Here is a 12,813-nt window from a genome sequence, read left to right as displayed (position 1 = left end):
ATGTAATAGCTAGTCAGCAATAGAATGTAATAGCTAGTCAGCAATAGAATGTAATAGCTAGTCAGCAATAGAATGTAATAGCTAGTAAGCACTGGGTCATTACCGACAACGGGAGATACTAGTTATAAGTTATAAGTCACAAGTCCTGAAGTGCTTTCTGGCACTCAATGTTTTCGTCACATAAATGTCTGGCGTTTACCCGGAAGTTTATTGGTGTCTCCGCCCACATCACGTGAGGGTCTATGGAGCACGCCGGACACGTGACTCGAGCGGAGTTTGATAGATGACAGTGGCCTCCTCGCTGTAAGTTATGATTCTGGAACATTCCTAGTTTTGATGGGGTTGAAGATCGTTCTGTATTACATTGGTCTGTTTTCTTTAGGTCGTGAACATGTCGGGAGAGACGGACATAAGCTGGACAGACAAACAGAAAGAGGAGTTCATTGCTCAGGTGAGGTTGTCCTTTACACATAAATGTCCCAGTCTATAATCTGCACGGTATGAGAAGCTGCTGAAGGGCTGTGTGGATTGTCATTTACCCAACTTGGTTTTTGGTGCAGCTTTTGAAGCAACAACCAGGAGAAGGCTTCCAGAAAAAAAAGTATACTTTACGACTCATTCCTGGCTCAAAAACTGCATTAATGAACTGTGCCAAAACTGCACTGTGTGAACAAGGCCTTAAAGAGTACGGCTATGTTCACACACAAACTCAAAAACATCTGCAAATACAGAGCTGTTTTCAAGGGAAAACAGCTCCTGATTTTCAGAAGTTTTTTTTTGAGCCACTCGCGATTTTCGTGGCGTTTTTTACGGCGGTTTTCAATAGTCTATGAAAAACGGCTCAAAAAACGTCCCAAGAAGTGACCTGCACTTCATTTTTACAGCCGTTTTTCAAAACGGTCACGTAAAAAAACCGGCCCGTCGGAACAGAACGCAGTTTTTCCCATTGAAATCAATGGGCGGGTGTTTGGAGGCGTTCTGCTTCTGATTTTTCTGGCATTTATTGCCCGAAAATAGGCCGTGTGAACACACCCTAACTGTAGTTTTAGGAAACTTTTGACACGTCCTAGTGACATGTCAAATGTTTTATTTGGTGTGGTTTGTTTGCGGAGACCCTGTTGATTTTCAGCGATCGCTTGGAAAGAAGTGCTTCTCCAAGAACTTGGGCTACGATTGTGCCTGAAGATGGGCTCGATCAGTCTCTGCGCGTGTCTTCAGCTTGATGATTCTCTCAGGCTTTCCATGTGACCCCCTTCTCCAGGCGTACTAGGACTGCAGATCGCAGCCGAAGAAGCAAAGCGCTCCAATTCACCCGGACCCCCACGGATCAAAAATGACCGTTCCTCTTTAATGACATTGCTGGCAGCATCAAAGTTCAGCTTTTGTCTTCTGGATGCCGTAATCTGAAGAGTTCTTGTGGGTAACCATATTCCCTATGCCTTTCCCTAGTTCTGGACTATACTTAGCAGGGAGGGAATCGGCAACAAATGTGCCGCGTGTGTGAATGTACCCTAAGGCCGGATTCACACGAGCGCGTGCATTTTGCGCACGCAAAAACCGCTGCGTTTTGCGTGTGCAAAAGGTACATAACAGCTCCGTGTACAGAACAGAAAAGTTCTTCCGTGCGGCATGCGTGGTTTTCACGCACCCATTGACTTCAATGGGTGCGTGATACGCGAACAGCGCACAAAGATAGGACATGTCGTGAGTTTTTTTCAGCGGACTCATGCTGAGCAAAACTCACGGACTGTCGTCTGCATGCCCCCATAGACTAATATAGGTGCGTACGACACACGTGAAAAGCGCGTAAACTAGGCCTAATACATAGTCGCAGCCCTGCTCTAACGACGGAGATTAGAGAAACCTGGTCTCCGCTTTTATCCCTTTGACTGCCGTGATCATAGCTGTTTGTGGCACTCAAAGGGAAAATGAGAAGACGGGGAACCCACTTTGATCGCGTCACAGATCATACCTGTGACGCGATTGAGGGACTTACATTATATGGACAGAAGACCCAGGGTCCATTGAAGGACCCCAGGACTGACTCTCCTTATTTCCGGTTAAAGGGGTTTTCCACCTTCTGATGACCTATTCACCGGAGAAGTCATCAGTATATAATCGGTGTGGGTCCAACACTCAGACCCTGCACCGATTAGCCTCTTCGGTGGCCTGCGGGCAGCGGATGTTATGGCACATAATGCTATGTACGGAGCCGGAAGCAGATGGCTCTGTACATAGCATAGCGGCCGTGCTGCAGGTCTGCTCCTATTCACTTGAATAGGAACAGAGCTGCAGTACTGCAGCTCGGCCGCTATTTCGTGGCTGGAGCCAACTGCTTCCGGTATGTATGTCCGACGCACGGATCACCGGACCAGCTGATCTGTGCGGGGTCCGGTTGTCGGACCCCCACAGATCATCTACTGATCACCTATCCAGTGGATAGGTAATCCGTTGTCAGAAGGTGGAAAACCCCTTTAAGGGCTTATTTAGATGAACGTGTAATACGTCCGTGCAATGCGTGTGATTTTTCACGCGCCTCGCACGGAGCTATGTTAGTCTATGGGGCCGTGCAGATTGTCTGTGAGTTTCACGCAGCGTGTCCACTGCATAAGACTCACGACATGTCCTATATTTGTGCGTTGTTCGTGCATCACACACCTATTGAAGTCAAAGGGTGCGTGAAAATCCTGCGCACCACACGGAAGCACTTCCGTGTGACGCGTGTGATTCGCGCAACAGCAGTAAAAAGTATGAATCAAAACAGAAAAGCACCACGTGCTTTTCTGTTTACAAACATACAAACGGTGTCATAATGATGGCGGCTGCGCGAAAAGCACGCAGCCGCGCATCATACGCTGATGACACACGGAGCTGTTAAGTACCTTTTTTTTTTTTTCTGCAATTTTGCCAAAATTCAAATTTACATAAATATAACAGTGTAAGGGTATGTTCACACAGCTTATTTTCGGGCCAAATCGGAAGCAGAACGCCTCCAAACATCTGCCCATTGATATCAATGGGAAAAAACTGCGTTCTGTTCTGACGGGGCGGTTTTTTTTTTTATGCGGCCGTTTTAAAAAAGAAAAAAAAAAAAAAACCCCCACGAAAAAGTGCATGTCACTTCTTGAGCCATTTTTCATTGACTCAATAGAAAAAACGCTGTGAAAAACGCTAGTTAATGAAAAAAAATGGCTGGAAATCAGTACCTGTTTTCCCTTGAAAACCGCTCCATATTTTCAAACTTTTTTTTTTTTGCTAAGCGTGTGAAGATACCCTAAGGGCACGGTCACACGTGGCGGAATTGCTGTGGACAGTCCGCAGTGGAATTCTCCAGCGGCCATTTTTTACATTTGTTTCTATACATTTTTAGGCAAGTTCATTCAGACATTGCGGAAAACTCTGCTGCGGACCATAGGCTGTGGTGCAGAATTTTCAGGCCGCAGCATGCACTGTCTGTGGCGGAGAAGAAGCGGAATTTCACTGTGGATTTCAGCCATTGCAATGCAAAAACTGAAATCTGTGGCAAGTCCGCTGTATTTTCTGCAACGTCTGAATTACCTGTCAAACATGCAAATGTTGGTGCAGATTCGTTGCGTAATTGCCCCAAATCTGCAGCAACATTTGCAGCGGAAAAACTGTGAACACGCCCTAAATGTACCGAAAAACTGCACCTTCACAAAGTACCGCAAAAAGAAAAGTCTGTACGGTTATGTTGAGCAAGAAATAATAAGTTATAAGTGCCAGGATGCTAAGAGGGGAAAAAAAAGTATCGTCTTTGTATTGAGAATTGCAATACTATACGAAGTATCGGTATCGAAGTCCAAATTCTGGTGTTGTGACAACCTCACCAACACCTGGCGCCCGCACAGATCAGCAGTCCTGGCAGCCTCCGGGCACCGGATATCTGTGCCGGGAGCAGGGGGCTCCAGTCACAGTACAGCTCCTATTCAGGCATGTTCACACGGCTTATTTTCATCTGTTTTTCAGGCCGTAGACCCCCCCCCCCCCCCCAAAAAAAAAACAAAACGTTGAAAATGCAGAGGCTGAATGCCTCCAAACATCTGCCCATTGATTTCAATAGGAAAAACAGCGGTTCGTTCCCACGGGGCATTTTTTACGTGACCGTTTTTAGAACCTGCACGTTAATAAAGTGCCTGACACTACTTTAGCCGTTTTTGGAGCAGTTTTTCATTCTCAATAGAAAAAACCGCAGTAAAAAAACGCTTGATGCATAAAAAACAGCTGAAAATCAGAGGCTGTTTTCCCTTGAAAACAGCTCTGTATTTTACAGCCGTTTTTAGTCTACCGTGTGAACATACCCTTCAAGTGAATACGAGCAGTATTGCAGCAAAGCTACTATTCATTGTATGGAGCCATCTGCTTCCGACATCGGCCAATGCATAACATCCGGTGCCCCGAGGCAGCCTTAACAGCTGATCGTGCAGGGTCTGTTGCACCCCCATAATCATATACTAATCACCTATCCTGTGAATAGGTCAACAATATGAAAAACTGCCCCATGGGTGCGTGGTCTTGAAATGGCGCTGAGCGGACGTGCTGCCTGAGAGCTCCGTGCCTGCCGGTGCTCCAGCACTATTACACCATCTTACCTTTCCTTTATGTTGGTGAGGAGGTTTAAGAAACCTGCTGGGACTCTTAGAACTCGGCAAGTTTTTTCAGCTGAAGGAATACACACATTCCTAACCGTTTCTACAGCCGGCGGTTCCCCAAAGATGGCACATCCGGACCAGGTACACTCGTCTGGTGCTGCTCTACCCGATTCGGAGACCTCTCCACCAATCAATGTGGTCGTCTCCAGCTGCTCTCTCATCTCCTCATTCCCCCCTCTAAATAATGGATCTCCTACTCTATTGCATTCTACTTCTCCAGGTACCGGGGGAGACCACTTACAGGCCTTAAAACCACACATTTGGCCTTCATGCCTACTAAGATGGACATGGAGGGATGCGTTTCGAAACTGCGTATAAGATGGAAATAGTCTCTGACTACAAACTTATTTAACCTGACTGACCAGGTTCAGCGTATTGAAGATGCGTATTTACTATTTAGACACGACAATCTACCCAGCAGGGTCTTTTGGAACACTGCAATATTGAAGAGCATATGGATATGCACGGAGGATCATGAAAACCGGAACCGCCGTAACAATATTGGGGTAAGGGGGACCTCTGAGGCTATTTCTCCTATGCAGCTCATCCAACGCTAAAGAAATTGATTGATTCCATGATAGGTCGACATGCTGATGATTCTTTGAAAATTGATAGGGCCCACAGAACCCTTGGCACTTGTATTCCAGATCCAGACAGACTGCAGGATGTCCTTTTGACGGTGAAATAATGGATGCAGCAAGGAGACTATCTTACGCAAGGCAAGCGGCCATGGGACATTGTTAGATGGTGCAAAATTTCAACTACTTTTAGACCTTTCCAGGATTATTTTGGATAAACACAAAGCTTTGCCTTCCCTTCTGGAGATATTTCAAGAACGAGAGATGCCACACGCTTGGGGACATCCGCTTCAGTTAAAAGTATGCAAAGATGATGTTTTGCTGCTTTGTCAGGGACCCAGACAACGTACCTACCTTTTGTGCAGAGCTTGATTTCCCGAGCGTTGCGATTGGAGATTGCCCATATACTCTTCCATCTCCTCAACGCGCCCAGCTGCGCCATCGTGACTGTTCACCTGTGGCTCGTAGAGGCCGGCAAAGAGGATTCCTTTCTGATGGCCTGCTTTTAATATGGAATTCTAGCATACGGTCGCACTATTTGAGAACACTTGCTCACCTGTTATATCCTTTCAGTTGATGCCTTGTTATACTATTCTCATCCTGGGGCCTTACCCCATTACTGCTTAAAGGGATTTCTATGTGGATAGACTGAACAGTTTCCTTTAGCTCTGTTCGCTTTTATTAGAAATAATGCGCTTACATAGGCCCCATGCACACAAACGTGCTTTTGCGGCCGCAATTCCCCCGAAAATCCACGGGAGAATTGCGGCCCCATTCATTTCTATGGGGCCATGCACACGACCGTAGTTTTTATGGTTCATGCATGGCCCGGGAGCCCGCACCGCAGAAGGAATGGAAATGTCTTATTACGACCGTCTTCTGCGGTCCGGGCTCATTGAAAATAATGGCCGCGGCCATGTGCATGTCCCGCAATTTGCGGGAGGCTCGCGGCTGACCATAGCCGGTCGACCCGAAAATCACAGCCGTGCACATGGCTACGGTCGTGTGCATGAGGCCTTATACCATGGTTATCTTGATGTGCGTTAAAGAGGCTCTGTCACCAGATTATAAGTGCCCTATCTCCTACATAATCTGATCGGCGCTCTTTAATTTTTAAGCTACGTGTTCTATATATGATGCCGTAGAGTAGGCGTTCTTTTTATTTCTGAATGATTTGATTTTAATTTCGTCTTTACTTTACGGTATAACATTCCCTTTTTTTATTTGTAGGGATTGTCTCCTTTGATAGCTCCTTAAGAACTGTAATACTTTTCCTTGCCTTTATTGAAATAAGTAAAGTTTTCTATCTGACTGACCTTACCGATATATCCGATATTGAACATTGCATTTTGCGTGTTGGCGTACGTGCAGATCTTCTGCCTGAGCCTCTTCCTGACATTTCCTCCCTTAGGGACTCACTGGTTCACTTCTCCCTGAAATAGTTTAGGCGGGAATGTCCAGCCGTCTAGACTTTTTTCTCATGAGGAGTCATCATTTACTTTGTCTTTGTTCACATCTGCATCCGCTGTCCATCAGTGGAACCCATGAACGCAGCCCTGACTGAAACAAACGGAAACCATTGGTTTCTGGTTTACAGTATTGATTCCGTCAAAACGACAGAACACTTACACAACTGTGACAAACGGAAACCATTGCATCGGAGCCGTGACCATTGAAATCAATAATGATGCAAGTGGAAACCTATGGTTTCCGTTTGGATTTCATTCATGGGTTCCCCTGACGGAAAGCTCAGATGGAACCCATGAACGGAGTCCCGACACAGATGTGAGCGAAGCCTAATCTTTTACTCTGATCCGTATGTTAATTTTTAACATTTTTTTTTTAAGATCAAAATAAGGCTAAAAACGGATCAGTTAAAAATCCCATTGCAATCATATGTTTGTATCCCTTTTACATTGACACCAATGATAAAAATAACCCATCCATTAGACATTCGTTTTTTTTTGTTTTTTTTTCACCTAGTCCTGTATTCTGCACTTTTATTTCCGTCGAAAAAATGGATGATTAACAATTTATGCGAATGGATGAAATTGAAATCAATGGGATTTTTAACTGATCTGTTTTTAGATCGGAATAAGGATAAAAACAGATCAGTGTAACGGATTATACAATGCAAGCGTGAACTTTGCCTTAAAGACCTGTGGGTTTTATGTCACTTCGTATTCCAATGCCTGGCTGTAATCTCATTTTTGCATTATATTACGCTTGAATTATTCCTAATCCACTCTTGTCTCTATCTTTTTGACAAAAGTGTATTTTGCTTGTTTTAAAAGTAATACAATTAATAATGGAATTTTCTTCTTTTGTACATCTAATTTGTTAAAAAGGACCTGTCACTAGGTCATATAAGCTGAACTAGTTTACTGACCTGAATAGCGAGGTCTCCCCGATTACAGCGCTGTTCGGTTTTTGTTTTTTTTCCCCTGGACCCCCCCACCATTCCGAGAGATCGTCCACTGTTGTGTTGGCTCCCTATGTTCTACTTTGCTGAAGTTAACCAATGGAGTGAACTACCCTCAAGCTGCCTTGCACTGATTGGTCAGCATCAGAGGCAGAGAAGCTAGCGCCACCCCCGTTTGCAAACTTCAGCAAATAATCATATAGGGTGCCAACATAAGTGGGCTATATCACTGAAACGGGTGGGGGAGTCCAGGACGAAAAAAAGAAACCGCGTTGGAATCAGGGAGACGGCACAATTCAGGTCAGATGACCAGTTCAACTTGTAGGACCTAGTGACAGGCCCTCCTTTAAGGCCGCTTTCCCACAGGTCGCAAAACTCACGCAGCGTGTCCGACCTGGAACCCGCAGTACTTTATCTGAAAAATACCACCTCATTGTAGTGCGGTTTTTCGAACGGAATTTCCGCTGCAGAAGCGCTCAACTTACCCCCTCCTTCTCTGCGCGTAGTCCAGCCTCCTATGATGCTGTTGCAGGCCATGTGACACTGCAGCCAGGAGGGTGGACTTTAGAAAGGAGTTGGGCGTTCTGGGGATGTTTTTTTTTTTTTTTTTGTGGCGCAATTGCTGCGATTACGCTGCAAAAGTCGCAACACATGGCTTTCTGTTGCGGGTTTTGCATCCCCATTGAATTCAATGGGGAAAATCTGCAGCAGAAAATCAACGAAAGCGCAGCATAAATTCACATGTTGCGGAATTAAATTTCGCACCACCAGTCAATTTATCGTTTACGCTGTCTGTTTTTCCGCAGCATGGGCATGAAATTTACAAAATCTCATCCACTTTGCTGCTACTGTAAATGCTGCAAAATTTCCACACCGAATTCCGTTGCGGAAACTCTGCAGCATTTATGCTACGTGGATACCCGGCCTTAGACTCTTTCTGATCACTGGCTAATCTTGCTGGGTCGGCTTAGCCAAATTGGCAGTTTAACCCCTTAGTGACGAGTCTATTTTAGGCCTTAAAGGCTATGTGCACCATTGAAAACAATTTTTTTTTAATGAATGTATCAGTGTGTTTGCTGCTTTTTATACTGTATACAGAGCAGTTGTAAAACCTTAATCCGTCAGATCAACGGGACTGGCTGGTTCAGTGATAGCGGGAGACACAGGATCCACCTGTTATTGATCATATCTAAGTTACGAACTTAGATGTGATCGATAACAGCTGGGCTTGACACGCAGGACCCGCTACACTCAATCAGTCAGTGCTGCTGAACTGTTCAGTGTCAGCGGGTCCTTCGTCTCTGACATGCAGGATCCAGCTGTTATCAATCACGTCTAAGTTGATAACTTAGATATGATCGATAACTGGTGGATCCTGCGTGTCACTGTACCAGTTAGTCCCGCTGACCTGACGGATTCAGGTCTTACCGCACGACGTAGCTTCTCTGTAAATAGGATGCAAAGCAGCTGCATCTGAAAGTAAAAATAATTTAATTACAATCACACTGATATATATATTTTTTAAATAAGTGTATTTTTTTCCAAAGGTGTACATAGCCTTTAACCCCTTCCCTCAAATGGACATGACTGTACGTCCATATTGGGAGCTGTGCCTGCACCATCTGCAGCGGGTGTCTGCTGTAATATACAGTTGACCTCCCGCTGCAACGGAGGCGATCCGTTCCTTCCGATCGCCGCCGTATAACCCCGTTAAATGTGGGGTTCAATAGCGACCACTGCATTTAAGTCACAGATGGGGCTCCCTCTTTACCCCATCTACCCCCCCCATGAGCGATCGTGGGGTGCTGATGGTTAATTTGGCAGCCAGGAAGCCTAGCAATGGCTTCCTGGTCGGCAATGTACGGAAGACTATTAGGCAGGAAGACTAAGGCAGGACCTAATAGGCTGTCAGTTGACAAATGACAGTTACAATACACTACATAAGTAGTGCAGTGTATTGTACAGGGGATCAGAACAGTACTTCAAGTCCCCTAGTAAGTGTAAAAAATAAAAAATATATGTTTTAGGCCCCATGCACAGTAGCGTAGATTTTGTCCGCAATTACGGACCCATTCATTTCTATGGCCGAGTAACACCTTCCCGTATATTTATGGGTCGGTGTCCGTGCCGTAGAAACCTTTCGTTTAAAATAGAACTTTTTTTTTTTTTATGTTCTTGTACGGACTGCGCTCCCGTACTTTATAATGGGAGCACAGTCCGCAAATGCGGATGACTGTCGTTGGCCATGCCCGTAATCAAGGGCTGACTGTGGGCACGGTTGTGTGCATGTGGACTTAGAGGCTCTGTCACCAGATTTTCAAATCCCCATCTCCTATTGCAGAAGATCGGCGCTGCAATGTAGATAACCGTAATGTTTTTCTTTTTCAAAAACGAGCATTTTTGGCCAAGTTATGAGCATTTTTATATTTATGCAAATGAGCCTTATGGACAACTGGGCGTGTTTTCTCTTATTTCCAACTGGGCGTGTATTGAGTTCGTTACATCTGGGTGTGTTTACTTGTTTTACTAGCTGGGCGTTGTGAATGGAAGTGTATGATGCTGACGAATCAGCATCATCCACTTCTCTTCGTTACCACCCATCTTCTGGCAGTGCACAGACACACAGCGTGTCCTCGCGAGATCACGCTGTGACGTTACGCACTTCCTCCCACAGGAACTTCATCGCGTCGGACGAGCGAGGACACGCTATGTGTCTGTGAACTGCCAGAAGCTGGGTGGTAACGAAGAGAAGTGGATGATGCTGATTCGTCAGCATCATACACTTCCATTCACAACGCCCAGCTAGTAAAACAAGTAAACACACCCAGATGTAACGAACTCAATACACGCCCAGTTGTCCATAAGAAAGGCTCATTTGCATAAATATAAAAATGCTCATAACTTGGCCAAAAATGCTCGTTTTTGAAAAAGAAAAACATTACGGTTATCTACATTGCAGCGCCGATCTTCTGCAATAGGAGATGGGGATTTGAAAATCTGGTGACAGAGCCTCTTTAAAACTTTCTTATTTTTATTACTTAGAAAAATAAGTAATCACCCTGTTTCCCTGATAGTCCTTTTTATGATTGAAAAAAAACTATACATAATAGGGATCGCCGCGTTCAGAATGGCCTGAACTATAAAAATATCATGTTGTTTTTCCCGCATGGTGAACACTGTAAAAATATCAAACTAAAAACTACAGTTAGGGCTTATTCAGACAAACGTGATATACGTCCGTGCAACGCGCGTGATTTTCACGTGCCTCGCACGGACATGTTAGTCAATGGGGCCGTTCAGACAGTCCGTGAGTTTCACGCAGCGTGTGTCCGCTGCATAAAACTCACGACATGTCCTATATTTGTGCGTTTTTCGGGCATCACGCACCCATTGAAGTCAATGGGTGCATAAAAATCACGCACAGCACGCGGAAGCACTTCCGTGTGACGCGGGTGATTCGCGCAACAGCGGTAAGAAGTATGAATGTAAACAGAAAAGCACCACGTGCTTTTCTGTTTACAAACCTACAAAACCGTGTCCTAATGATGGCGGCTGCGCTAAAATCACGCAGCCACGCATCATATGCTGCTGACACACGGAGCTGTTATGTACCTTTTGCGCGCGCAAAACACAGTTTTTTGCGCAAGCAAAACGCACACGCTCGTGTGAATCCGACTTTGGTCTCACAAAAAAAGCCCCCTTGCCCCACAGCTCTGAACTGAAAAGTAAAAAGGTTACGGCTCTCAGAAAATAGTGACACTAAAACATGATTCTTTTTTTTTTTAGAAAAGAGTATTTTTACTGTGGGAACGTAGTAAAACGTAAAAGAAAAAAAAGAATATAAATTTGGTATCTCTAATTGTATTGACCCACAGAAAAAAAGCTAACCTGTTTATACTGCACAGTGAACGCTGCAAAGAAACAAAACCGTGCTAGAATTGCTGTTCTCTTGTTTTCTTATTTCCAAAAAATGTAATAAAAAGTGATAAAAACAAATAAGTAAATGCACGTACCTCACAATGGAACCAACAAAAATTACAGCTTGTTCCACAAAAACCGAAAAAACGTTATGACTCTCGGAACGCAATGATGCAAAATTATGGCTCGGACAAATTGTGTAGGTCTAGTAGTTCTTTACTAGAAACCCCACATCCTCATGTGCTAGACCCCACCGGTGGACCCTGTAGATGCAGTGGAGATGAGGACACTGTAGAGCCTTGTTCTGCATATGGCACTAGTGAGGAAGTCAAAGATCAGGCAATACTGGAGCGCAGATATTTTGTACTAACCCCCCCCCCCCCACACCAGATTGTATATGCCCCCACATACCAATAAAATCCCAAACAAGACTACTGCAAATCAAAATCTGCTTTCCAAATAGCCAAATGGTGCTCTGTCTGAGCCTGGCAGTGTGCCTAAACGGCAGTTTAGGAACACATGTGGTATTATTGTACTCTGGAGAACCCGCTTAACAATTTATGGGGTGTGCGTCTCCAGTGGCACAAGATTGGGAAAACCTATTGTGCACTGAACTGACATATCTGTGGAAAAATGTAAATTCTCAATCTGCAACATCTATTGTGTACTAATTTCAGCAGAACACTTGCGGGGTCAAAATGCTCACTACAGTTCTAGATGAATTCCTTCAGGGATGTATTTTCCAAAATGGGGTAATTTTTGTGGGGTTTCCACTGTACTGGTACCAGAGCTCAATGCAACATGGCGTCAGAAAATTAATCTTGTAAAATCTCCACTCCAAATGGCGCTCCTTCCCCAAGTGCCTTGCTGTGTGTTCAAATGGCAGTTTACGGCCACATATGGGTTATTACCATACTCGCGAGAAATTGCGCAACAGATTTTGGGGTGCCTTTTCTCCTGTATTTCAGGTAAAATGAAAATTGTTGAGCTAAAACTACATGTTATGGGAAAAAATGTAGATTTGAATGTTCACGGCCCAATTCCAATATAATCCATAAAACACCTATGGGGTAAAAATTCTCACTACACCCCTAATTGAGTTCCTTGAGGGGTATATTCTCGAAAATGGGGTCACATCTTGGTAATTTCAACTGTACTGGTACCTCGGGGGCTTTGCAAATGCGACATGGCTCCCAAAAACCAATTCAGCAAAATATGCGCTTAA

At 44.6% G+C, this 12,813-nt stretch overlaps 1 protein-coding gene across 3 annotated transcripts in view; it reads left to right on the top strand.

Annotated features, from left to right (window-relative positions):
* Window positions 1-203: 203 nt before the first annotated feature.
* Window positions 204-12,813, top strand: part of ASNSD1 (asparagine synthetase domain containing 1) — a 62,001-nt gene continuing 49,391 nt past the window's right edge. For all 3 annotated transcript variants that reach the window (XM_075829931.1, XM_075829930.1, XM_075829929.1), the window contains exons 1-2: window positions 204-303; window positions 383-451. The gene's annotated coding sequence lies outside the window, so the exon portion shown is untranslated. The remainder of the gene's footprint in view (window positions 304-382; window positions 452-12,813) is intronic.

The sequence above is a fragment of the Rhinoderma darwinii genome, chromosome 6 (assembly GCF_050947455.1).
Source record: "Rhinoderma darwinii isolate aRhiDar2 chromosome 6, aRhiDar2.hap1, whole genome shotgun sequence".
NCBI lineage: Eukaryota > Metazoa > Chordata > Amphibia > Anura > Rhinodermatidae > Rhinoderma > Rhinoderma darwinii.
The sequence above is the reverse complement of the archived record's forward strand: the minus strand, read 5'-3'. Positions and strand labels throughout refer to the sequence as shown.